Source organism: Chlorocebus sabaeus, chromosome 16 (assembly GCF_047675955.1).
Source record: "Chlorocebus sabaeus isolate Y175 chromosome 16, mChlSab1.0.hap1, whole genome shotgun sequence".
In the NCBI taxonomy this organism is placed as follows: domain Eukaryota; kingdom Metazoa; phylum Chordata; class Mammalia; order Primates; family Cercopithecidae; genus Chlorocebus; species Chlorocebus sabaeus.
In genome coordinates, this window is record NC_132919.1 from 10,773,042 (window position 1) to 10,797,716 (window position 24,675).

At 40.6% G+C, this 24,675-nt stretch overlaps 1 long non-coding RNA gene across 1 annotated transcript in view; it reads left to right on the plus strand.

The window, feature by feature from the left end:
• Positions 1-21,716, plus strand: part of LOC140708599 (uncharacterized) — a 223,212-nt gene extending 201,496 nt beyond the window's left edge. The window contains exon 4 of the long non-coding RNA XR_012088742.1: positions 21,561-21,716. This is a non-coding gene — a long non-coding RNA (uncharacterized lncRNA). The remainder of the gene's footprint in view (positions 1-21,560) is intronic.
• Positions 21,717-24,675: the final 2,959 nt, after the last annotated feature.

Below are 24,675 nucleotides of genomic sequence, written 5' to 3' on the forward strand. Positions count from 1 at the left end.
GTTTAGACTAGAGTCTGTGTAGCTCTTACCTTGCAACCAGGACTTCTGATCCAGAAACAGATCTTCTATTCTGCCTACTACCTGGAGATCAGAGTGCAAAGGAAGGTGAGAGGAATGATTTTATTTCTTTGAATGAATATGCTTTCTAATATCCTTTTGCCCAGGGGCTCTTAGGTAGTCTTACAAGCAGTCAGTGGAAGTGATATGGTGTTTGGAAGCATTGCATGTTATAAGGATAAAATGTAACAGAGACAGGAAGCCCTTTCTCTCTGCTAGAAGCAGGGTGCAGCAGCTGATGTCCTAGTATTTGGCTACTGAGAGGGATGAGTAGCATTCATATTTTACAAGTGAATCTTAAGACAGTGGCATGGAAAAAATCACGTGGGAGGGCCTTGTGCCTGCCAAAGCTTTGCATGTAGAAGACAGGCTGGCAGCCCGGGAGGAAATGGCTGAGAGCCTCAGTGTGGTATTGGGGAGCAGCTAAGATCAGGGAATAAGGAGACGTAAGGCTGATTCCTGGCTCTGCCCTCTGTTGCTTAAGGAGCTGAGACCAATAACACCTCTTGTGTCTCAGTTTCCCGATCTGTGTATTTCATCCATCCCACCACTATTTATTGAGCCTCTGCTCCGTGCCAGGCCTCTGCGTCAGAGACGCTGAGAAAAGAGATCTTCGCTTCAAGTTACATACCATCCAATGGGTCAGACAAGACAGCCTCTAAGACCTTTCTAGTCAGATACTATTTGCTCGATCCTGAGGTTTAGAAACTCTATTGAGAGTTTCCTATAGGATCTCTTCTATACAAATCTCCTCTCTCTCTAAGTCCTTAGCAGAAGTTTTGCTTATGTCTCATGGCTCATTCTTCAACCTCCTGAAGCCCCATCCCCACCTCGTCCCCTTATCAGATTCTCAGGGGTCACAGCTCTTCCCATCTCCCACTTATAGGTTTCCCTTCATGCCATTGCTGAATCTGTGTGGGCAGATGGGACGAAAGAATTCAGACCGAGTTATTTGTTATTGATTTGCATGCTTACACATTTAATCTGCTATTCCTTTCAGGTAACATTTGCCTATTAACAGCAATTTCCAGCACATTGATCCAAACATTGATCTCAAGAAAGATTTGATAGTGCTTGAAAACTCATTGATTACAGAGGAGAAATAAAGGAAAGGGAAGTGTCAGAGACTAACACTAAGATTTGAGTCTGAGTGATTAAATAAGAATGGCAGTATTAGCAGATGGGGGATTGGAGTCTGAGAATTTAGCTTTTTTTTTTTTTTGAGACAGAGTCTTGTTCTGTCACCCAGGCTGTAGTGCGGTGGCGTGATTTTGGCTCACTGCAACCTCTGCCTCCCAGGTTCAAGCAGTTCTGCCTCGGCCTCCCAAGAAGCTGGGATTACAGGTGCCCACCACTATGCCCGGCTAATTTTTGTATATTTAGTAGAGATAGGGTTTCACCATCTTGGCCAGGTTGGTCTTGAACTCCTGACCTCCTGATCCACCCGCCTCAGCCTCCCAAAGTGGTGGGATTACAGGCGTGAGCCACCATGCTTGGCCCTAGTTTTGTTTTTGTTTTTTTTTTTTAAATAATTTTTATTAGTCAAATAATATGTGCAAATATTATCCTAAGTAAAACATAAAAGTATTAGTTATTATTGACTACATCCTGATAAACCCAATTCCCTTCTTAGAGGTAAAGACATTGTTTTGAGAAGTAGTTTTATTTATTTATTTATTTATTTATTTATGTATTTATGTATTTATTATTATTATTATACTTTAAGTTCTAGGGTACATGTGCATAACGTGCAGGTTTGTTACATATGTATACTTGTGCCATGTTGGTGTGCTGCACCCATCAACTCGTCAGCACCCATCAACTCGTCATTTACATCAGGTATAACTCCCAATGCAATCCCTCCCCCCTCCCCCTTCCCCATGACAGGCCCCGGTGTGTGATGTCCCCCTTCCCAAGTCCAAGTGACCTCATTGTTCAGTTCCCACCTATGAGTGAGAACATGCGGTGTTTGGTTTTCTGTTCTTGTGATAGTTTGCTAAGAATGATGGTTTCCAGCTGCATTCATGTCCCTACAAAGGACCCAAACTCATCCTTTTTTATGGCTGCATAGTATTCCATGGTGTATATGTGCCACATTTTCTTAATCCAGTCTGTCACTGATGGACATTTGGGTTGATTCCAAGTCTTTGCTATTGTGAATAGTGCTGCAATAAACATACGTGTGCATGTGTCTTTATAGCAGCATGATTTATAATCCTTTGGGTATATACCCAGTAATGGGATGGCTGGGTCATATGGTACTTCTAGTTCTAGATCCTTGAGGAATCGCCATACTGTTTTCCATAATGGTTGAACTAGTTTACAATGCCACCAAAAGTGTAAAAGTGTTCCTATTTCTCCACATCCTCTCCAGCACCTGTTGTTTCCTGACTTTTGAATGATCGCCATTCTAACTGATGTGAGATGGTATCTCATTGTGGTTTTGATTTGCATTTCTCTGATGGCCAGTGATGATGAGCATTTTTTCATGTGTCTGCTATACTACAAGGCTACAGTAACCAAAACAGCATGGTACTGGTACCAAAACAGAGATATAGACCAATGGAACAGAACAGAGTCCTCAGAAATAATACCACACATCTACAGCCATCTGATCTTTGACAAACCTGAGAGAAACAAGAAATGGGGAAAGGATTCCCTATTTAATAACTGGTGCTGGGAAAATTGGCTAGCCATAAGTAGAAAGCTGAAACTGGATCCTTTCCTTACTCCTTATACGAAAATTAATTCAAGATGGATTAGAGACTTAAATGTTAGACCTAATACCATAAAAACCCTAGAGGAAAACCTAGGTAGTACCATTCAGGACATAGGCATGGGCAAAGACTTCATGTCTAAAACACCAAAAGCAACGGCAGCAAAAGCCAAAATTGACAAATGGGATCTAATTAAACTAAAGAGCTTCTGCACAGCAAAAGAAACTACCATCAGAGTGAACAGGCAACCTACAGAATGGGAGAAAATTTTTGCAATCTACTCATCTGACAAAGGGCTAATATCCAAAACCTACAAAGAACTCAAACAAATTTACAAGAGAAAAACAAACAACCCCATCCAAAAGTGGGCAAAGGATATGAACAGACATTTCTCAAAAGAAGACATGCATACAGCCAACAGACACATGAGAAGTAGTTTCATAGACCTTTCTCTATACGCTTAAGAACTTAGAACAAATTAGCAATTGTTATTTTTCACTGCTGCGAGGGTTCCACGGTAGGGATCTACCATAGTTTATTTATACATTACCCTCTATGCATATGATATTGGGGGGTAGTTTCCTTTTTTGCTATTGTAAACAATCCTCTAATGAATGTCCTTGTGTCTGCTTGTTTACACATGTACAAGTGTTTCTCTACGGTTAACGGGGCATTTTGGTATTTACTGTCTGGCTTTCACTTGATGGCTATATAGTCATTGAGATATGTTGCCTTCAAAGTGGCGGTGGCCACCGACACAGGCAACTGGTGTTTGTGAGAAGGGAATGAATGTAGTTCGGAATATGTTGGTGTGGAGTGTCAACGGAGTAACTCTTCCTGAAGACCAGCGTGGTGGTTGGAGAGAAGGTAGGTTATAGTTTTAAGACTGGAGGTGTGGATTATAGTGGCGACTTTGTAAGCCCTCTGAGAAAGTGGGGATGGCGGGGAAGTTGGGTAATCCAAGCAAAATATTGCATGATTGGTTGAGGGAGGGGAAAACTTCCATTATTATGCATAAGGATATGGGATAAAAGCTGTCAGTTGGGATGACCAACCATCCTGTTTTACTGAGACTGAGGGAGGTCTCAGGACATGGGACTCTCAATGCTAAAACTGGATAACAAGTCCCAGGCAAACGCAGATGAGCTGGCTACCTCACTGTGTGGAGGCTCAATTTCAAAAAGGAGGGATGCTATTTCCTCTAAAACGATAGCAAAGGAGACCCAAAGTAGGTGAGTTCCAAGCAGTTAGAAAATGCACAGATGCTGGAGGGAGCAAGGCTCAGCTTCTGTGCTAGGGAAAGTTTCTGAGGCACAGGGTCGAGGCTCGAGGTCTAGTACCATGTGGTGTTTTGGTGACAAGCAACAGAAAATGGTTCTGGCCGACTTTGCCAGAGGGAATGTTGAAAGACTATCAGAGAGTCACAGAAGGAAGAAAAGCTGGAGAGATACCCTTGCAACACTCTAGGCTAGGCAGAAGAAGCCCAGGTACCGTTTTGTGGCAGGGACACCCCAGTGAGAACAGTGGTACACAGTGACCTGGAATTGCCAACACTTTCACTTCAGTTCAGAGAGGAAGCAGCCAACTGCCCCACCCAATACCTGACCAGGAGGGGGTGGGCAACCTGACAACAGCAGCTCATGATGAATCCAAGGAGTAGGGGGGCTCCTTGGAAAACAAATTGGGGTGTTGTGAGGAAGCACACGTTGGTACCAATCAAAAGTGTTAACAAAGTCCCGCTATCAATCCCCAAAGATTGGCACTGACTTCCTACACACTCCACATGCCTCATGTATATTCATGTCTAGGTATATGTCTGTGCATATATTATGTGCATAGCAGGTGCTCAATACAATCTTGCTTGATACATAAATGAATGGATACTCCTACAGAGGAAAACACACTCCAATTAGCAGCAAGGAAGATCAGTTCCTGTTCCCCTGCAAACTGGGAGCAACCATAGCCCACGCAATGCCACAGTCTCTGTCTTCACACCAGGGCAAGTCTCACTAGAGGGCATATAAAATGTCCCGAACTTTGCTGATATAAATCTGCCTCATAGATGTGAGTCACTTTATATAACTGACATCTTCCTAAGCAGTTGTTCTTAAGCCTATTTTTAGGAAAGATAAAATTTCAGATTCGGTAGGAGAGCTTACTTTTCATAGGAATAGCATACAGTAAATCTTTTTCTTTATTGTATATGACTTCTTTTATAAATCTAGGTTATCTTTATAGATTAGATATTTTTAAAAGCGGAATAAACCCACTGTTGGCCAAGGTGGGGACAGTAGGCTACTCTGAGTTACTTTTTTTAAAAAGACCATTAACTTCTTAGACCCAATTTTATATACACACAACACCACTGATTGATGACAAAGTGTTTCTGAGTGAAGGTCCTGGAGGACCATTTTGGAAACCCTCTGAATCCCCTTGGTAATTGGTTGTATCCATATTTATTCTGACAATTAGTGTGCTGAAGTCCTTAAAATCAGTATGTTCTGGTAATTCCCTTAACTAGGATTTAGGCAATCTATTTTACTTCAGGAACCCTTTTGTTTCAGGGAATGCAGAAGCATTCTCTGAATTGAGAACTGATCAACAAAGTTTAGGTGTAATTTCAAACAGCGATCCACGTGATCTCTTCACTTGCCAGGCACAGGGCTGGAGACACAGCCTGAGTGCCCATGAAATCTAGCCTCCTCTGGCCAGTAATTAATTCTCTTCTCTTTTATGTTCGGGGATTTGGTCCTGTTCCTCCTCAAGAACATTTTACACTTCCTTACGTACAGATGGCCTATCTAGTGATTCTAGCCTGTGTTCCTCTTGATGACACGTATTGACTTTCACCATTTTCCCATTAAGTAGGATTTGTGTCATTTCAGCATTGGTGTTAGCTTTTGTTGCTTGTTATTAGGGATTATGCATGAATGCAGGAAGAAGTCTCAGTACCAAGATTCTGGGCCTGTCTGGACATTTCCAGTGCTTAGAGTTGGATGCTATAATATACCAACGGTGCTTTAAAAAACCAACAATAGGCCGGGCGCAGTGTCTCACACATGTAATTCCAACGTTTTGGGAGGCCAAGGCAGGCGGATCACGAGGTCAAGAGATCCAGACCATCCTGGCCAACATGGATAAATCCCGTCTCTACTAAAAATACAAAAATTAGCCGGGTGTGGTGGTGTGTGCCTGTAGTCCCAGATCAAGTATCAGTATCTGGGAGGCTGAGGCAGGAGAATCACCTGAACCCGGGAGGTGGAGGTTAAAATGAGCCGAGATCGCGCCACTGCACTCCAGCCTGGGTGATAGAGCGAGACTCCATCTCAAAAAACAAACAAACAAACAAACAATAAAAGGTGAGATTATTGCATAGGATTGTCAAGGAAAAATATCTCCCCCTTTGGGGCGCAGGTCCGACATCAACCTTTGCCAATACACTTCTGGTGGTTGGATTTGAGGTATCTCATTCCCCACTTACAAGTTGCTGGCCAAGGTGCCAATGAAGCCATCACAATTCTCCATTCAGGCCAGTTTCTGCCTGTCCTATGTCACCCCTTAAGCTACAGGGGCCAGGCCTATTTAGCAGAAAGAGGTTTCATTACCAGTAACACTGCTGACACTTGAGCTCAGAGGGAGCAAATGCCTCGCCCAGATACTGCTGCTGTTCCCACCAGAGCCCTTGTCAAACATCGTATGACATTCTTGATGAACCCAAATATGGGCTCGCAAACTTCAACTGTAGGATGCCTCACTGACTATGGATGGGCTTCTGAATGGAAACCTAATTAAAACCCTGGTGAAGATCATGGGGGCTTAGGAAAAGGCTTCTAACATCTGGCAGAAGACAGGGTCTGATGACCTTGGACATTTCTTTGAATTCTAAGGACTTTGATTCCGTACTAGGTGGGGAGCAATATCACTGTTAGTTATATTAAAAGGGAACATATATATTTACGTGTAATACATAGCATGCTTTGCTTTAATGTGATATTTTTTACAGCTTGTCTCAGTGAAGCTACATAGGGACCCAGAGTGACCTGCCCAGGTAGGCTTGTAGGTGCTTATTCTAGAAACCCATCTGTTAACTAACTGCAGCTGTCACTCAGAGTGAACTCACTGGCTGATCAAAGCCCTCCTCTTTCTGAGCATAAAATGAAATTTGAAAAGCAAGGCCATGTTGCTGACACCTCTTGGGCAAAGCCTTTTATGGGGGGGAAGTGTTAACGTCTGTAGGTCCCATTTTTATGTCCGGCTCCAGTCCTGGCAACCCCGCTGGCTGCTGTCAGCAGCCGAGAGGCACCAGGGCTGTGGAAAATCAAAGCTCTCTCTTGCCACCAGAGAGTTAAACCCCAAAGGGCCTGTACTGAATGATTCCTTGCAATGCTGCAAGGGTTTTTTTAATTCTCTTTCAGGTCAGCTTTGCTGATATCCAGGGACTAAGTATAACTGTAAGCATGAACATTTCAATAAATATGTTTCCTTCAGTTACCCAGCTGGACAGTTTAGTTCACCAGACCCTGCAGTGGTACAAAAGCTGCCAGGGAACTGGGATTGAGATAATTCCTGATCTCCTCTTTGCTTAACCTGCAGGGCCTATGGGCAGCCTCAGAGACCAGGGGTTGGAGAGAGGGAGGTGGGGAGAGCTTGTTCTCATCAACCTGAGATGTAGGTCCTTGGCTCAGCCTCAGGGACTGATGCTGCATTCAAGCCAAGAGACTGAAAAATATTGTGGAAGGTGAAGGTACATTGGTGGGGGCTGGCAAGGAATGAGGGATGGGGTGGAGAGTGTGGTGCAGTCACAGGGAAGACAAGACAGAACTGCTGCCTAGCGTGGGTGCTAGGAAGCAAAGGACTGCCAATGGGGACTCAGATTTTAGTCTCTGATATTACACCTCACACCCATTCTGCAAATTTCAGAGGGATTGTTGCTAGTTCATAGAGATCACCATTTTAATGTATTATTTGTAAATGAAATTTGGTAGCCCACTTGCCGTGACAATATTACCTGTGATGTCTGCTTGGCTAAGCTCATTAAATAGGCAGTAGATTTATACTTAAGTTACTTGATAGGCAGACTAATGACTAGGGGGATGGCTTCTTGGTCATCATGGAAAAATTGCAAAGGACAGTGGAGAATCAGATAGAATTAGAACTATTGTTTGGTTGTTGAGTGAGCCTCTGTGGCCTGGGATGCTCTCCATGGGTGCACATGTCCTGGGCTATCAGGATTCTAGACTTGTGGATACAATGGCAGCATTTGACTCTCCCCTTTCACTAATGTTTTCTGGATGCTTAACATCTATTTCTGCTCTAAAGGGTCCTCTGATTCCCCTTGAGGCACTGTTTCCTCCTTGTCTGATACAGTCTTATGGAAATGTCATCAGGGTCCAGTCATCCCATGACCCAGTCTTGGCCAGCTAGGTGATTCCTACACCTGACATGGCTCCTGGCATGGCCAGCGTTCCAGGGAACCACAGTGGCCAGGTCCTAGCCAGAATATAGGACAAGTGTGGTGCCCAGGTGCCTTCTTCTAGATCTGCTTTGGTTCCTAGCCTGGCTCAGCAATCTCTCTTCAGTGCTATACAACCTCGAGATCCTTTATACTTAACTTAGTCAGAATTGAATATCTTGTTGGCAGGAGCCTATATTTTTTTACTGCAGTTTTTATTAATTCCAGGGCAGGGACTTTAGAGATCACAGAATCCTCCATGTGGTTGCTTTTGTCTTTATTTTTAACAGAAGAAGAAATTGAAGAGATCTGTGGACTGGCCAGGCACGGTGACTCATGCCTGTAATCCCAACATTTTGGGAGGCTCAGATGGGCAGATCGCTTGAGCCCAGGAGTTTAAGAGAAGTCTGAGCAACATGGTGAAACCCTGTCTCTACAAAAAATACAAAAGAAGAAAAATAGCTTGGTGTAGCTTGCACCTGTGGTTTCAGCTACTCAGGAGGCTGAGGTAGGAGGATGGCTTGAGCCTGGGAGGTAAAGGTTGCATCAAGCTAAGATTGCACCACTGCACTCCAGCCTGGGTAAAAGTGCAAGACCCTGTCTCAAAAAAAAAAAAAAAAAAAAAAAAAAAAGAGGCTGGGCGCGGTGGCTCATGCCTATAATCCCAGCACTTCGGGAGGCCGAGGCAGGTAGATCACCTGAGGTCAGGTGTTCAAGACCAGCCTGGCCAACATGGTGAAGCCCCATCTATACTAAAACAACAACAACAACAGCAAAAATACAAAAATTAGCTGGGCTTGGTGGCAGGCACCTGTAATCCCAGCTACTTGGGAGGCTGAGGCAGAAGAATCGCTTGAACCCAGGAGGCAGAAGTTGCAGTGAGCTGAGATTGTGCCATTGCACTCCAGCCTGGGTCACAAGAGTGAAACTCCATCTCAAAAAAAAAAAAAAAAAAAAAAAAAAGACAGAAAGAAACAAAGAAAAGCAGATACATGGGTCAACCTGCCCAAGTTTCTATGACTTGACTTGAACTCAGGACTTCTTCAGTCCACTGCTCTCCTACAACCCACAGCTTCCTCAGCTTGAGCATCCTGGCAACAGCCTGGCCAGTCAGGTTTGTGACAGGAGCAGTGAGAGGGTTAGCACTCATCAAGTCTGTCCTCCTGCAGTGTGGGTTGGCAGGTGTGTGTGTGCACAGGGTAGGGTGGAGGGAGTTGGCAGAACTTTGGGGATAGCAGGGAACACTTCAGACAGCACCTTCATTTGCCCTTTTGCTTGGTCAGAAGGCCCATTTCTTAATAGAAGTTTCCCGTAATAAAGGTACATTAATATAAATGGAAATAAATAAGCAATAACCACAACATTCACATTTCAGAATCACCTTGAAAGAAAGTCCTCAGGATCCCCAGGGAGCTGTGGAGGGAGGCGGAGCTGGAGTCTGCCCTAGAGATGTTCTTGCTCCCTCTGCCTTATAATCTGAATTCAACAAGTCCCCCACCCCCACTCCACCCCAAAACTCTGCAGCCGCTCTCTCTGACACTCATTTCGGGCTCTTGGTGGGAACCTGCCCTCTGACACTCACCAGGGCCCTTCCTCCCATGAATGGCCACACTAACGAGGGTGACATTTCCACTTCCTTCTGTTGTCTTTGTCTTCCTGCAACACCTTGGGACTGATCTCCTAGGATACCTAATTAAAAGGCCAACAGTGCTTTTACCAATAGTCATACTTGGAGCTGGGAACTGTATCTCTGTGAAATAACAAATAGCATCTTCGGATCTGTCCTAGAGGTCTGTGTTCCATGTAGCAATGTAGTCCACGTCCATCAGATGGCAGGCATTGAGTACTGGAGAGGCATACCATGTCTCCAATCTGAGGACATCCTGCATTGCGACACAAGGTAATTTTAATGATAACTCTGACTGCATTCATTTGTTCAATGATGAATTCACTAACCATGAGCTGCCTTATGCATGCTAGGTACTAGGTTAGGAGATGAAGATATATGGATGAGCAAGGGGGCAGGCTCTTGCTCTCAAGGGGTCCAGTACGTTTGTGACTTGAATAACATCTATTTCTCCTTATCTGATAATTACACCTTAATCTCTTCCCCAGGGACCCTCCTTTCCCATTTTCTATCCACAGAGATGTGAAGGAAAGAACTTATTCTATTTCCTGGCTCAAGGGCTGGGCAGATGAGCCAGGTCTAGCCATTAGAGTACAGTCCAACAAATTTTACCTTTTTCCTAGCCTTAATGACTGGTTCAGAGGGGGAACATGACCCGTCTCAGTCCCAGAAAGAGTCAGTCCTGGATCTACTCCATCATTTCATCTGCTCTATTCCATCATTTTTACTAGAGCTCTTGGGACTGAGGAGTTTTTGCCTTCTACCAGTGTTTCTAAGAGGCAGGAGGAAAGCCTAGAGATTTGGGGGCCATTCTTGTTGCTGTTCAAGAAGAGACTGCTTGAGAATGAAGCCACAACAGAGGAAAACAGATTTCTTAATGCATCATATGAGCACCTAGATCTAATTATGCCAAATCTCCCCATGAGTGTTTCAATTACTAATAAATTATCTGTTTTTCCCTTAGAGCAATTAGATACAGGTTTTTGTCTTCTGAAACAAAACCAGTTCTTACTAAAGTAAAATGACAGCAGATGAATCGATCACTTATTATAACACATTGTGATAATAGACGTGTGCAGAAGTGCCTTGGAATCTGTAGCTGGGAAGGGGGGGCCTCACCCAACCTGAGAGATCTGGAGAAGTAATCCCGAGATGAGGAATTACTTGGGTTAATCATAAAGAATGAGTGGGAATTGTCCAGGTGTATTCCAGGAGGAAGGAAGAACCTAGATAAAAATAAATTAAAATTTATTTAACACACTTTTTTTCTGTTTTTTTGAGACAGAGTCTCACTATGTCACTCAGGCTGGAGTGCAGTGGCATGATCTTGGCTCACTGCAAGCTCTGTCTCCTGGGTTCAAGTGATTCTCCTGCCTCAGCCTCCTAAGTAGCTGGGACTGCGGGTGCACACCACCACGCCCAGCTATTTTTTTTGTTTAGTAGAGATGGGGTTTCACCAGTCTGGTCTCGAACTCCTGACCTCAAATGATCTGCCCACCTCGGCCTCCCAAAGTGCTGGGATTACAGGTGTGAGCCACCACGCCCATCCTTAACACACTTTTTTTTAAAGAAAAGGGCATTACATTTCAGAAAGATTTGGACCTCAGAGGACTTACTTAAAAACACTTTGGTGTTTAAAAGGTGAAACTTCTATTTTATGAGAAGTTAATGAATGTGGGGCAGCTTATTCCTTTATGATGCTCTGTAACCGCTGCTGTATTGGTGAACTAAGGATTTCCATACACACCCTTCTCATTCTTTAAGCATTCCAGAAAGGAAACACGCCCTCAGAAGAGAGTGGGATCTACGGCTGTGATCCACAAACCTGGATGTTCACCAGAATCACTTAGGGGAGTGGAAATACAGACACACAGACCCCCACCTCTGACGGAGGGGTCTAGTATTTTATTCAAATTTCTCAGATGATTTTGCTGTGTAGCCAGCTTTAGCATGCACTGAATCTAAAGAGAGGAGAAAAATAACATAATGATAGAAAGCACCAATATTTGGAAGTTAAGCATATCTGGGACTCTATTCCATCATTTATTAGCCACACTGCAGTTTCATCACCTCACTTGTAAAACAGAAATAATCACATTCACATATTAATGACATTCACAAATAATTGTGTAGTGCTTCTTAGGTATCAGATGCCTTCTAATGGGTTTGGGATATCAGTGAACAAAGGGGTGAAGATCTCTGTCCAGCAGAGACAGACTGTGAAAATAATTAAAGGAGTAAATTGTGTGTGTGCTGGAAGGCCACAGTTTCAAGGAACAAAGGAAAAGAGTAGTCCAAGAGAGACCAAGAGTGCAAGGGAAAGTGAGAGAGCAGGTCATGATACTACATAGGGCTAATCAGGGTGGGCCTCATTGGGAATGTGATTTGAGTAAGGACTTTAAGAAAGAGAGGGAATTAGCTAAATCATTATCTTGGGCAAGAGTGTTACCGGTAGAGGGATAGAGCACTGGATTCCAGAGAATGGAGTCAGGGAGGAATGGAGTCCAGTGGAGTTTTTGGACTGTGAGATTGAAAGGATATAGCTACTATATATTAAAATTAGGAATTGGTTTGTGAATAGAGCAGGTTTTGAGAGGAAGATCAGCAGTTCAGTTTAGGATATGTTAAATTTGAGATGTGTATTAAATATCCAAGTGGGAACAGGGAGGATGTGTTGGATTTGGAGTTCAGAAGAGAAGTCTTGGCTGGAGATATAAATTCGGGATTAACTATAGAAGTGTTTTTAAAGCATAGGAATGCTAGGAACCCAATAAGGCAGTGGGAACAGATAGAGAAGAGAGGAGGATCACATACTGAGTTCTGGAACTTTCTGATATGGAAAGGGTAGGAAGAAGAGAAAGAATCAGCTAAGACTGACAAGTGAGGTATCCTAGTAGCTATATAAAGGAGTGTTTTAAGGAGGAGGAATGATACACTGTGTCAAACACTACAGATGGGGTAAGTTAAGATGAGGGCTGAGAACTGACCATTGGAGTGGAGATTACTGTTGTCCTTGACCAAAGAAGCTTTAGGGGTAGGATTTGTTGGTGAAAGTGTGAGTCTTCGTCATATGATTGTTGTGAGGATTATGTTGTACTAGTTTTAATCTTGTGTAAATTATTATCACAGGCCATGTTTAGGAATAAATCTTAATCTTGCTTTTTGATCTTGAAATGCGTTTCCACTTCTTCTTTCTCAGCTGAGAGTATTGCCCAGTGTTACAATACTGAACATAAATCCAGGGATTCTGACTGGGATTGTGTTGAATCTACAGATCAAGTTTGGAACAATGGAGTCCTCCAATCCATGAACATGGAATACCTCTCTGTTTATTTGATCTTTGTTTTTTTTTTCTTTGTTCTTTTTTTTTTTAAATCAGAGTTTTGTAGTTTCTGTATATGAATCCTGAACACAGTTTTGTCAGATTTACATGTAAATATTTCCTTTTTCAGTGCTATTGTAAATCCTATGGTGATTTTTAATTTCAAATTTTTGTTGTTCATTGCTGTTATATATGAATGCAATGTACTTTTATATAATAATATTTCATCCTGTGATCTTGCTATATATAGTACCTTACTAGTTCCAGAAGAATTTTGTCAATTCTTTGAGATTTTTCACATAGACAGTCATTTAATCTGTGAACAAAGACAGTTTCATTTCTTCTTTCCCAATCTGTCTACATTTTATGTCCTTTTCTTGTCCTTTTGAACTATGACTTGCAGTATGATGTTAAATAGGAGTGGTGAAAGAGGACATCCTTGCTTTGTATTTAGTCTTAGGGGAGAAACATTCAGTTTTTCAACATGAAGTATGATAGTTGTAAGTTTCTTTTGTAGATGTTCTTTGAGAAATTGAGAAAGTTTTCCTCCATTGCTAGTTTGCTAAGAGATTTAGATTAGTTTAGTTTTGTTTTAGCGTGAATAGGGCTGAACTTTGTCAAAAGCTTTTCTGAATCCATTTATATTGTTATGTGATTTTGTTCTCCTTTAGCTTGTTGATGTGCTGAATTGTACTGACTGCTTTTTACAAATGTTGTTCCAGCATTGCATACCTGCAAGAAATCCCACTTGGTTGTGGTGTGTAATTCTTTTTATGTGGTTGGATGGATTTGCTAATATTTTTGAGGATTTTTGCATCCATTTTCATGAGAGAGATTTGTCTAATTTTTTCTTTCTTGTAATGTCCTTTTCTTCTTTTTGGTATTAGGGTAATTCTAGCCTGATCGAATGAGTTAGGAAGTGTTCCTTCTGCTTCTACTGCCTGGAACAGATTGTGGATAATAGATATCAATTCTTTTTTAAGTGTTTGGAAGAATTAAACAGTAAAATTATTCAGGCATGATCCTTTCTTTTCTGAAAAGTTTTTAATTATTGATTCTATTTCTTTAATAAATATGGACCTACTTCGAGTTTATATTTCTTCTTTTTCTTTTTTTTTCTTTTCTTTTTGAAATGGAGTCTTGCTCTGTCACCCAGGCTGGAGTGCAGTGGCGCAATCTTGGCTCACTGCAACTTCCACTTCCCGGGTTCAAGCAATGCTCTGCCTCAGTCTCCCGAGTAGCTGGGATTACAAGCACCTGTCACCACGCTGGGCTAATTTTTGTATTTTTAGTAGAGACAGGTTTCACCATCTTGGCCAGAATGGTCTTGAACTCCTCAACTCGTGATCCACACTCCTCGGCCTCCCAAAGTGCTGGGATTACAGGCTTGAGCCACTGTGCCTGGCCTAGAGTACATATTTCTTATTGAGAGATGTTTGATATTTTGTATCTCCCTAGGATTTGGTCCATTTCATTGAAGTTATCAAAATTGTTGGCATAGTGTTGTTTGTGGTATTTCTTAATTATATTTTTAATGTCCTTGGAGTCTGTGGTGATAATCCCTCTTTCATTTCTGATATTGGTAATTTGTATCCTCTTTCTATTTTTCTTGGTTAGCCTAGCTAACAGTTGATCGACTTTATTGATCTTTTCAAAGAACCAGATTTTGGTTTTGTTGATTTTCTGTATTATTTTCTTTTAAAAATTTTGTGGATTTAGGCTCTAAGTTTTATTATTTATGTTATTCTACTTGCTTGAGGTTTAATTTGCTCTTCTTTCTCTAGTTCAAATATCTAATTTTTTTTAGAATTCTTTTATCTATGGGTTATTTAGAAGCATGTTTAATTTCCAAATATTTGAGAATTTCCCAACTGTTTGTATTAATGATTGATTTATTATTTAAGGTTGGTTACTGATATCTTGTTTAATTCTATTGTCCTCTGAGAACATACTTTGCATGATTTCTGTTCTTTAAAAATCATGAAGGTATGTTTAACGGCCCAGAATGTGAACTATCTTGGTGAATATTACATCAGAACTCGAGAAGAATGTGTACTGTGCTGTTGTTGAATGGAGTATTCTATAAATACCAATTAGATCAAGTGAATTAATAGTGTTATTCAAGGTACCTATATTCTCTCTGATTTCTATCTGCTAGATCTCTTATTTCAATAAACATTTTAAATGTCAATGTTTTAAATACATAAATTAAAAGACAAATATGATTAGAGTGGATTTTTGAGGCCAAAACTGATACAATGTAAATGAAAGAGAGGTGTTGAGATCTTCAACTACAATATTAGATTTGTGTATTTGTTCTTTTAGCTCTATCAGTTTTGGTCTCAAAAATTTTGAGGCAAAAATTTTGATACTCTACTTTTAGGTCAATATACATTTAGGATTATTAAATCTTTTTAATGAATTGGTCCCTTTATCATTATGTAATGCTCCTTTTCATCACCCATAATCTTCCTTGAGCTGAAGTCTTTTTTGTCTGAAATTAACATAAATGTGCCAGCTTTCTTTGGATTAGTATTAGCGTGGTATATATTTCTCCATTCATTTACTTTTAACCTACCTGTATCTTTATATTTAAAGTGTTTTTCTTATGTTTTCATCCACTCTAATCATATTTGTCTTTTAACTGATGTATTTAGAACATTCACATTTAAAATGCTTATTGATAGAGCAGAATTAATCTCCACTGAACTAAATTTACCTTCAAATAACACTATGCCACTCAACATGTGGTTTGGCTACCTTATAGCAGAGTATTCCCAATTCCTTCTGTCCTTCCCTATGATATTGCTGCCATTCAGTTCACTTCTCCGTATTTATAGTTACTCCATACATTTAATATGATTACTTTTAAAAAGCCTTTAGACTAATTAAAAATAAGAAAAAGGTAACATTTTATTTTACCTTCACTTATTTCTTCTCCAATGCTTTCTTTTTCAGTGTAGATCTAGATGCTTTCTAAATTTTCTCTTTGACTCTGGTTTTCTGAAGTTTGAACATAATATGCCTAAGTGTAGATTTTTTACTTATCTTGCTTGGTGTCCTCTGAGCTTCTTGGATGTTTTGTTTGGTCCAAGTCATTAAGTTTGAAAAATTGTCAGGCATTATTACGTCAAATATTTTTTCTGCTCTGTTATTTTATTTCATTTTTTTTTTAACTTTTTTTTTTTAGATAGAGTCTTGCTCTGCTGTCCAGGCTGGAGCTCAATGGCGTGATCTCAGCTCACTGTAACCTCCGCCTTCCAGGTTCAAGTGATTCTTCTGCTTCAGCCTCCTGAGTAGCTGGGATTACAGGCATGCCCCACCATGCCCAGCTAATTTTTTTTTTTAATTTTTAAGAAACAGGGTTTCTCTGTCTCGTACTCCCGACCTCAGGTGACCCGCCCACCTCAGCCTCCCAGAGTGCTGGGATTACAGGCGTGAGCCTGCAAACCTTCACATATAAAGAAGAAACTTTTTCATACAGTTCAGTTTGCTATCCAGAGAAATCTAGAAACCTGTGGGTTATTGTTGGCTCTGTTTTTGGCAGTTGAAAGACATAGAGAGAGAAATAGAGAAGAGGACAAAGGAGAAGGAGAAAAAGAGAAAGACTAACTCTTACACATAGAATTTAATGTCTATGAATCCAAGAGATTCCAGTATTCACCCTTTCCAGTTTTCGTTAATCTGATGCTTGAGAGAGTGTACCTGTTCACTCTGTGATATCAAAGTTTCCTGGTATCCCCCAGACTCTCTGGTACTGAAGGCAGGAGAGAGGAGGGAGGGAAGGCGCCATGGTTTAAATCCTTCCTCTACCCCTTTAGCTGTCTGACCTTAGGCAAGTAACTAAACTCTGAGACTCAGTATTCTCGTTGGTCAAATAATTAAACTTATTTTTATAAGGATCAAGTAAAATTGTTTATGTAAAACACATGATCCTGTGGTGGGCACATGTTAAGACCTATTATTAGTTGATATTATCATTCCAAGTTTGCTATTATCATTCCAGTCTTGTACAGTAGTTCCTGGTGAATGGGCTTCTGCAAAAGTCACCTGTTTCATACAAATATGAGCCCTTGGAGACCTCTTTTATCCCCTTGACTTACTAACTTGTTTATATTTTTCCCCCCTTACTTTTAAAAAATTTTTTATTTTATTTATTTATTTTTTTGAGACAGAGTTTCGCTCTCGTCGCCCTAGGTGGAGTGCAGTGGCATGAACTAGGCTCATTGTAGTTTCTGCCTCCCAGATTCAAGTGATTCTCCTGCCTCAGCCTCCCGAGCAGCTGGGATTACAGCACATGCCACCATACCTGGCTAACATTTGTATTTTTAGTAGAGATGGGGTTTCACCATGTTGGCCAGGCTTGTCTTGAACTCCTGGCCTCCAGTGATTCAACCTGCCTCTGCCTCCCAAAGTGCTGGGATTACAGGCATGAGCCACTGTGCCCGGCCTTTCCCCTTTAATTTTTTTAATCCTCTGGTAAATGAGGATTTTTCAGATTGATTACTGTATTGGTTTGCTGGGGCTGCTGTAACAAAGTACCACAAACTCAGTGCCTTCAATGACAGAAATGCATTTTCCCATAGTTCTGGAAGCTACAAGTCCAAGACCAAGGTGTCAGCAAGAGTTGGTCCTTCTGAGAGCTGTGAGAAAGAAACCTCTTCTATGCCTCTCTCCTCATCTTCTATGTCTTGTCACCCAGTGTCTTTCCTCTCTGCGTATCACTGTGTAAAACTTGTATCTTTTGAAAAGCACCTGAGTCGTATTGGATTAGGGTCCACTCTAACGACCTCATTTTAAAATTTAGTGCCTCTGTAAAGACCCTATCTCCAAGTAAGATCACATTATGAGATGGGGGAAGGTTGGAACTTCAAAATAAGAATTTTAGTAGAGAAGACACAATTCAATCTATAACAATTAGCTTGTCAGTAACTTCTCTTTGCTGCTAGTTCTGTCCCATCTTGCTCTTTGCCAGTGCTCTTTGGTGTGAGAAATTTTCAAATTCTTTGTGAGGCTCAGTCACCTGCTCCACACACCTTTCCTTTTTTTTTAGAAGTTTGGCTCAATTTAGTCTCTGTTCTTGGGCTGTCGTTACTTTCTCTGACTCTTTCTTGATCCATTGAGGGGAAATTCTGTCACTAGCTGGCTGTTCTCGTGCTCTTGCTGCGTTTGTCTTGGTTTTTGAACGAATTCCAAAAATAATTCTGCGTAACCTGTAATTTTTATCTCCACGTTGTCTTTTGTTTTGCTCCCCCATTGCTGGAACCATGACAAAATTCTCCGAGTAATTTCGATCAGCATACATTCATGGCAGGCCTATAAAGGTTATTTTATTCTTAGGCAGATGCATCTGTAATTTTGCCTCTCTCAGTACACATGGCTTCCAGCCTCAGAGCAGAAACCACTTTTGGACATAACATGAAACTCATGTATGAAATTGGCTTTGGAATGCTATGTATTTGCATGCTTAGACATTTTGTTTAATTTATTTCAATTCAACAGATATTTATTGAGCACCTATTATGCATCAAACCCTGGACATAAAATAATCCATAACGTGTGGTTGCTGATCTTCAGAAGCCCTTGGTCTAGTAGAGAAGACAGATCTTGATACAGTGTGGCAAGTGATACTCAGTGATAAGCATAAAATGCTATGCAAGCTGTTAAGTTTTGGATTTTATTTCATTTTTGAGAGTGCCTTAGAGCTTATATGTTTTTTTCTTGAAGTGTTTTCATGGCTGTTGGTCCAGAGTATGAATGATGATATGACCTGACTTCATGGCTCTCCAGTGCTCTTGGGGTATATTTAAAATCTTCAGAGTAGGCTACTGGGGCCTGTGGGCCCTGACCCTGCCCACCTCCCCTGCCTGAGCTGGAGTCACACTGCTCCCAGGACGATGTTTTCCTACAACACCAGTGGTCTTTCAGTTGGAGAAGGCTCCATATTTTGTCCCATTTCAAGATCTAAGCACAGGGTTCTGCCAGTGATATGCTTGTTCGTATCACTTGAGCAACACCTTTTCTTCCTCTGGCCTTCAGAATAAAAGCCACTTCTTCAAAAGGGGTTTTGCTGGGACCCTCTCTGTGTATCTCAGTTAATTCCTCTGTGTTACTCTTTTCCTGTACCTTTCCTTCATCGCACGTACAATGGTTTGTGTCTACTTATTTGTGAGATTAGTTCTTTTATCTCTGTTACTTCTGCTGGATTATAAGATCTATGGGGTAGGAAATTCATCTCTTTCGCTCGTCATTCTATGCCCAGCATAGTGTCTGACTCAAAATGAGATCTGTTACAATTTCCATCTTTAATCTTTTATGTCCATCCTTATGTTCTCTCCTTACACACAGATTAAAGGGTCCTAGCTGGCAGTTGCATCCATGTGCTCTGGCTCCAAATCTCCTGCCTTGTGCTGTAGTCACATTCTGGGATCATCTGACTTACTTGTATGGCTAGAGACTCACTTCTGAAAATTGTTGTATGGATGTAGGTTCCAGAATGAGATCCTGTGCTGATATTTATGTTTTCCTTATATTTTTTGGAAAAAAAAATACTACATTGAGATAAAGGAGACAAAATTATGTGAAATTAAATGAACTCTTTGTAAGCATTATTCCTACACTTAGAATAGGTATAACTAAGCAAATGGTCATGCCTATTTGGGATGACATGGGTCCCAGTCAGAAAATAGGCTTTATCTCATGCCAATTCCAGAATATTATTGGTAGCTGTCTAGAGTGTTTTGTTGAAGATTTTGTTTAAAGTCCTGTCTTGCCGTACAATGAAAAAAAAAATGGCATGGTTGATGAGCAGTATCTATTTTGGGAATAGGGAAGAGAGGCAGGACATATACAGACCTTATCCTATTGTCCTAGGCCTCGGAGATGGGTTAACTTACTAGAGTAACAAAATTGGAAATTCTACTCAGTATTTTCAGTTTGCTGAATGATGGGTTTTCCCTCGTTCTTTTTAACTGATACATAATTTACAAACAGTGAAATCTACACTTTTTAGGATAGCATTCTGAGAGTTTTGACAACACCCACAGTTGTGTAACCACCATCATGCAGTCAAGATACAGAAGAATTTTGTTATCCCCCAAATTCCCCCTTACACTTTTGTAGTCAGCTCCTCCCTTCACCTCAAGCCCTTGGTAACACTAATTTGCTTTCTACCTTTATAGTCTTGCTTTGCAAGAATGTTATATAAATGTAATTAAAGCCTGTAGTCTTTTGAGACAGTCTTCTTTCATTTAGCATAATGCATTTGAGAGTCATCCACATTGTTGCATGTGAGCAGGTTTTAATTCAAGTTTAGTTAAGAGATCAATCAATGAAAGATATGTTCATTTACTAACTTAAAAGTATTTATTGAACTTATTAAAATTATGACCATTAATATGCTTGGTCATAATTTCAATAAGTTCAATAAACACAAATAAATATCCATAATCATAATCTTTTTCCATTCCAAATTATCTGTCTATTTGTCTATCATCTATCTATCTATCTATCTATCTATCTATCCATCTATCATCTCTCTATCTTTATATGTACATCTCAAGGTAAGTTATCATAAAACAAATTCTAAATGACTGCTTGGAGGCAGTAAGTTCTGAAGGAGTTTGGAGGAGGGAGAGGTCTTTGTTTACAACTGGGGATGTTTTTATAAAAGTAGATGGTATTTGAGTGAGCCTTGGAGAGTAGTTGGGACATTCTTTTAGAAATATTGAACATCACTAACAAAGTATTTAAATATTCTTGTTTTGCTTCTCATGAGTCCGTTAGGCCTTTTTCACTTCCAGTCCAACCTTATAGCCATGCAGAAGCAGGAAAAAGGATATTCTGGAGAGTGAGAGGTTTATTAAATCATTTTTTTTACTATAATGAACATTTACTAACCATATACTAGTTGTAAAAGTCAGTGCAAAGTGTTCTGGGGAATACAAAGGTAAAAAAGACACTGTTTTACTTACTTTATCTGTTACTTATTTACACTACACTTTTCATGATTCTACCCTCATTTTCCCCCCTTTCTTCTATCTTGTTTTATAAATGATTTGAATCAGCTTCCAAAATTACTCATAAAATAAATCATTAAAAATATTTGAACAAAGAGATAATATGAGGAAAAAAAAAGCCCAAAACAATCCAGGGGTAAATTTACCTACCCCTCAGGAATGAATTCCAGATTATTTTATAGAGATACTAGAGATTGAGCTGTATATTTTCTGGGGGCCAAAGTGAGTAGGGAAATGTGTTCAGTTAAAAAACCCATATTGTCCAGAAGGAAAAGACAACCCACTTGTTTAAGGTTTTCATCGTGCTGAGCTGAGAAAAGATTTCTCCCTTGGGTCTTCACATAAAAAACCACTTTTTGATTCACAGAATATCTTCCTGGCTTCCATCCCAGCAATAAATACAAGAAGAGCAAAGTTTGCTTGGTTGCTTCGTGCAGCATCCCTCAACGCAAGCCAATATTGGAACAGCAAAGCTCCATTATGTCAAGTAAATCTGACAACAGTCAGAGTGATGCCATCCAGATACACAGCTCTCAGATGGTGTGCTCTGATCCAAGGGTAAAATTCATCATTTCTAGAAAATAGATGAATAGCATGTCCTTCAGACAATCCTCCATAAATATCTATTCTCATAAATGGGGTTTTGATAGGATTTGGACAACAGAGACTTATCTGACAAGTAACTAGAATACATCTATTCAGTGTTTCCATTAAGGACTGATACACATATTTTGACAACCAATCAGACAGAAGGTAGGATATTGTTGTTAATTGAAAATCATGAAGACTATTTAAGGTGTGTTTGAATAGGGGTTATTCCTCCTTGGTACCAGGTGTTCTTATTCTAGAAGAAGGTGCTGTGCTGAGACCTTTAGATGTGTCCTGTCATGTGAACATCCTATAGCATCCCCTTATTGTGGCTTCTATTTTCATCCCCGTTTTACAGAAAAGCTTACATTTTGAGGAGTTCAGTGATTTGTTCAACTTACAAGCTTGTAAGTAATAGAGCCAGGATTCAAAATCAGGTCTCTCTGGAATCAGAAATCTCACGAATCTTTGTTTGCTTAAAAATATTTAAACATACAAAATTTAAGGTATTATGCATTGAACACTCATGCTCCTGTTGCCCAGCTGATGGTACAAAGCATTAAGAATAAAGTTGACACCCTTGCAGATTCTTCCCTGATCTCATTCTCTTCTTGACTCTCTCCTCCTAGAGATAGCCCCTATTCTTGAAATTGATACCATTCTCATGAATGTCTTTATAATTACATATCATTATGTTTAGCCCCAAACAATATTGTTTTGTGTATTTCAAAGCACTAAATAATTTATACCAAATTGTATGGATCTTTCTTTAACTTATTTTTTGTTTAACTGTATATACTTATTTTATTTTATTTTTTTGAGATGATCTTGTTCTGTCACCCAGGCTGGAGTGAAGTGGCACAGTCTCAACTCACTGCAGCCTCAATCTCCTGGGATAAAATCATCCTTCCACCTTAACCTTCCCAGTAGGTGGGACTATAGGTGCATGCCACCATGCCTGGCTATTTTTTGTAATTTTTTGTAGAGATGGGTTTTTGCCATGTTGCCCCAGCTGGTCTCAAACCCCTGGGCTCAAGCAATCCACCAGCCTCCCCCTCCCAAAGTGCTGGGATCACAGATGTGAGCCACTGTGCCCAACTTATACTTTAGTTCTATCCATCTTGATAGATGTAGTTCATATCCATTCATTGTCACTGCTGGATAACATTCCATTGTAAGACTTGCGTTTATTCTCTATTGATGGTTACTTGAGTCATTTTTAATATTTTACTGTTATAAAAATCCCATTCTGAACATTCTTGTCCATACCTCCTGGTGGATAAGTTTAAGAGTTTCTCTAGGTTAATGGGATATTTTACAATTGTGGGTGGAACTTTTTTTTTTTTTTTTCTGAGATAGAATATCCCTCTGTCACCCAGGCTGGAGTGCAGTGGCACGATCTCAGCTCACTGCAACCTTTGCCTCCCAGGTTCAAGTGATTCTCCTGCCTCAGCCTCCTGAGTAGCTGGGACTACAGATGTGCACCACCACGTCCAGCTCATTTTTATATTTTTAGTAGAGACAGGATTTCACCATGTTGGCCAGGCTGGTCTCGAACTCCTGACCTCAAATGATCCACCTTCCTCAGCCTCCCAAAGTGCTGGGATTATAGGTTTGAGCCACTGGGCCCAGCTGGGTGAAACTTGTTTGTCACAATAATTGGGAGCACTACTGGCATTTAGTGGCTGAGGTCAAGAGAAGCTAGATGTACTGCAGTGTATAATACATTCTTATAAACAAGAATATGTCCTGACATCTTGTGACTTTGAAGTATTTTGCCAGATAGTCAGATATAAAATTTGTAATTATTTGAATCTATAAATTTATTTTACATAAAGCCACAGAATACTCTACATAGCTTTAATCCACATGAGCTTTCCAAGAATGTAGCTCACATGTAATTTTTAAACAATACACTTTCAGAACTTTACCAAGTATTCACTATTCTGGAAAATCACATCACCAACAGCGGTTCTACTGGTGTACTTGAATGTACTGGAACATGCTTGTTCTAGTCTGCCTTGGCAATGGACACATGATGGTGATACTACACAAACTGCGTTCTAGTTAACTAAGCATTTCCCATTGACTGGAAGGAAATATTTGCAAATCATGTAACTCACAAAGGATTAATACCCAGAACATATAAAGAACTCTTACAACTCAGTAAAAACAGAAAAACCCAAGCAACATTCTTTAAAAATGAGCAAAGGATTTGAAGAGACATTTCTTCAAAGAAGATATATAAATGTCCAGCAAGTGCATGAAATGATGTACGACATCACTAATAATTAGGGAAATGCAAATCAAAACTGAAATGAGATACCACTTCAACCCATTCAGGTGTCTATTACCCAAAAAGCAGGAAGTAAAGTGGTGAGGATATGAAGAAATTAAAACACTTTTGCTCTGGGAATTGTAATTGCAATTGGGAAAGTAACATGGTGTAACTGCTGTGGAAAACAGTATGGTCATTCCTCAAAAAAATCGAACATAGATTCAGGATCATCATGGCAGATAGGAGGCAGGACTAGATTGCCCCCTCTGACTTGGATGGACAGAGCAGCATGTGGAGGCTCGCATCGTGAATTTTAGCTCCAGAACGACTGCAGGAATATATTAGGAATCCCGAGAGGACCTTCTGAAAGGACAGACCCACTGAAGGAAGAGAACTGCTTCTGCAGGGCCTGGGAGACACCCCAAATACTCCGCAGCAAGACCCACCCAAGGAAAGTCTGAGCTCAGACATGCCCAGCCCTGCCCCCACCTGATGGTCCTTCCCTACTCACCCGGGTAGCTGAAGACAAAGGGCATATACTCTTGGAAGTTCTAAGACCCCACTCACTGCCTGTTCCTCTCCGTACTACCACAGCTGATGCTCTCTGGAAAGTGCC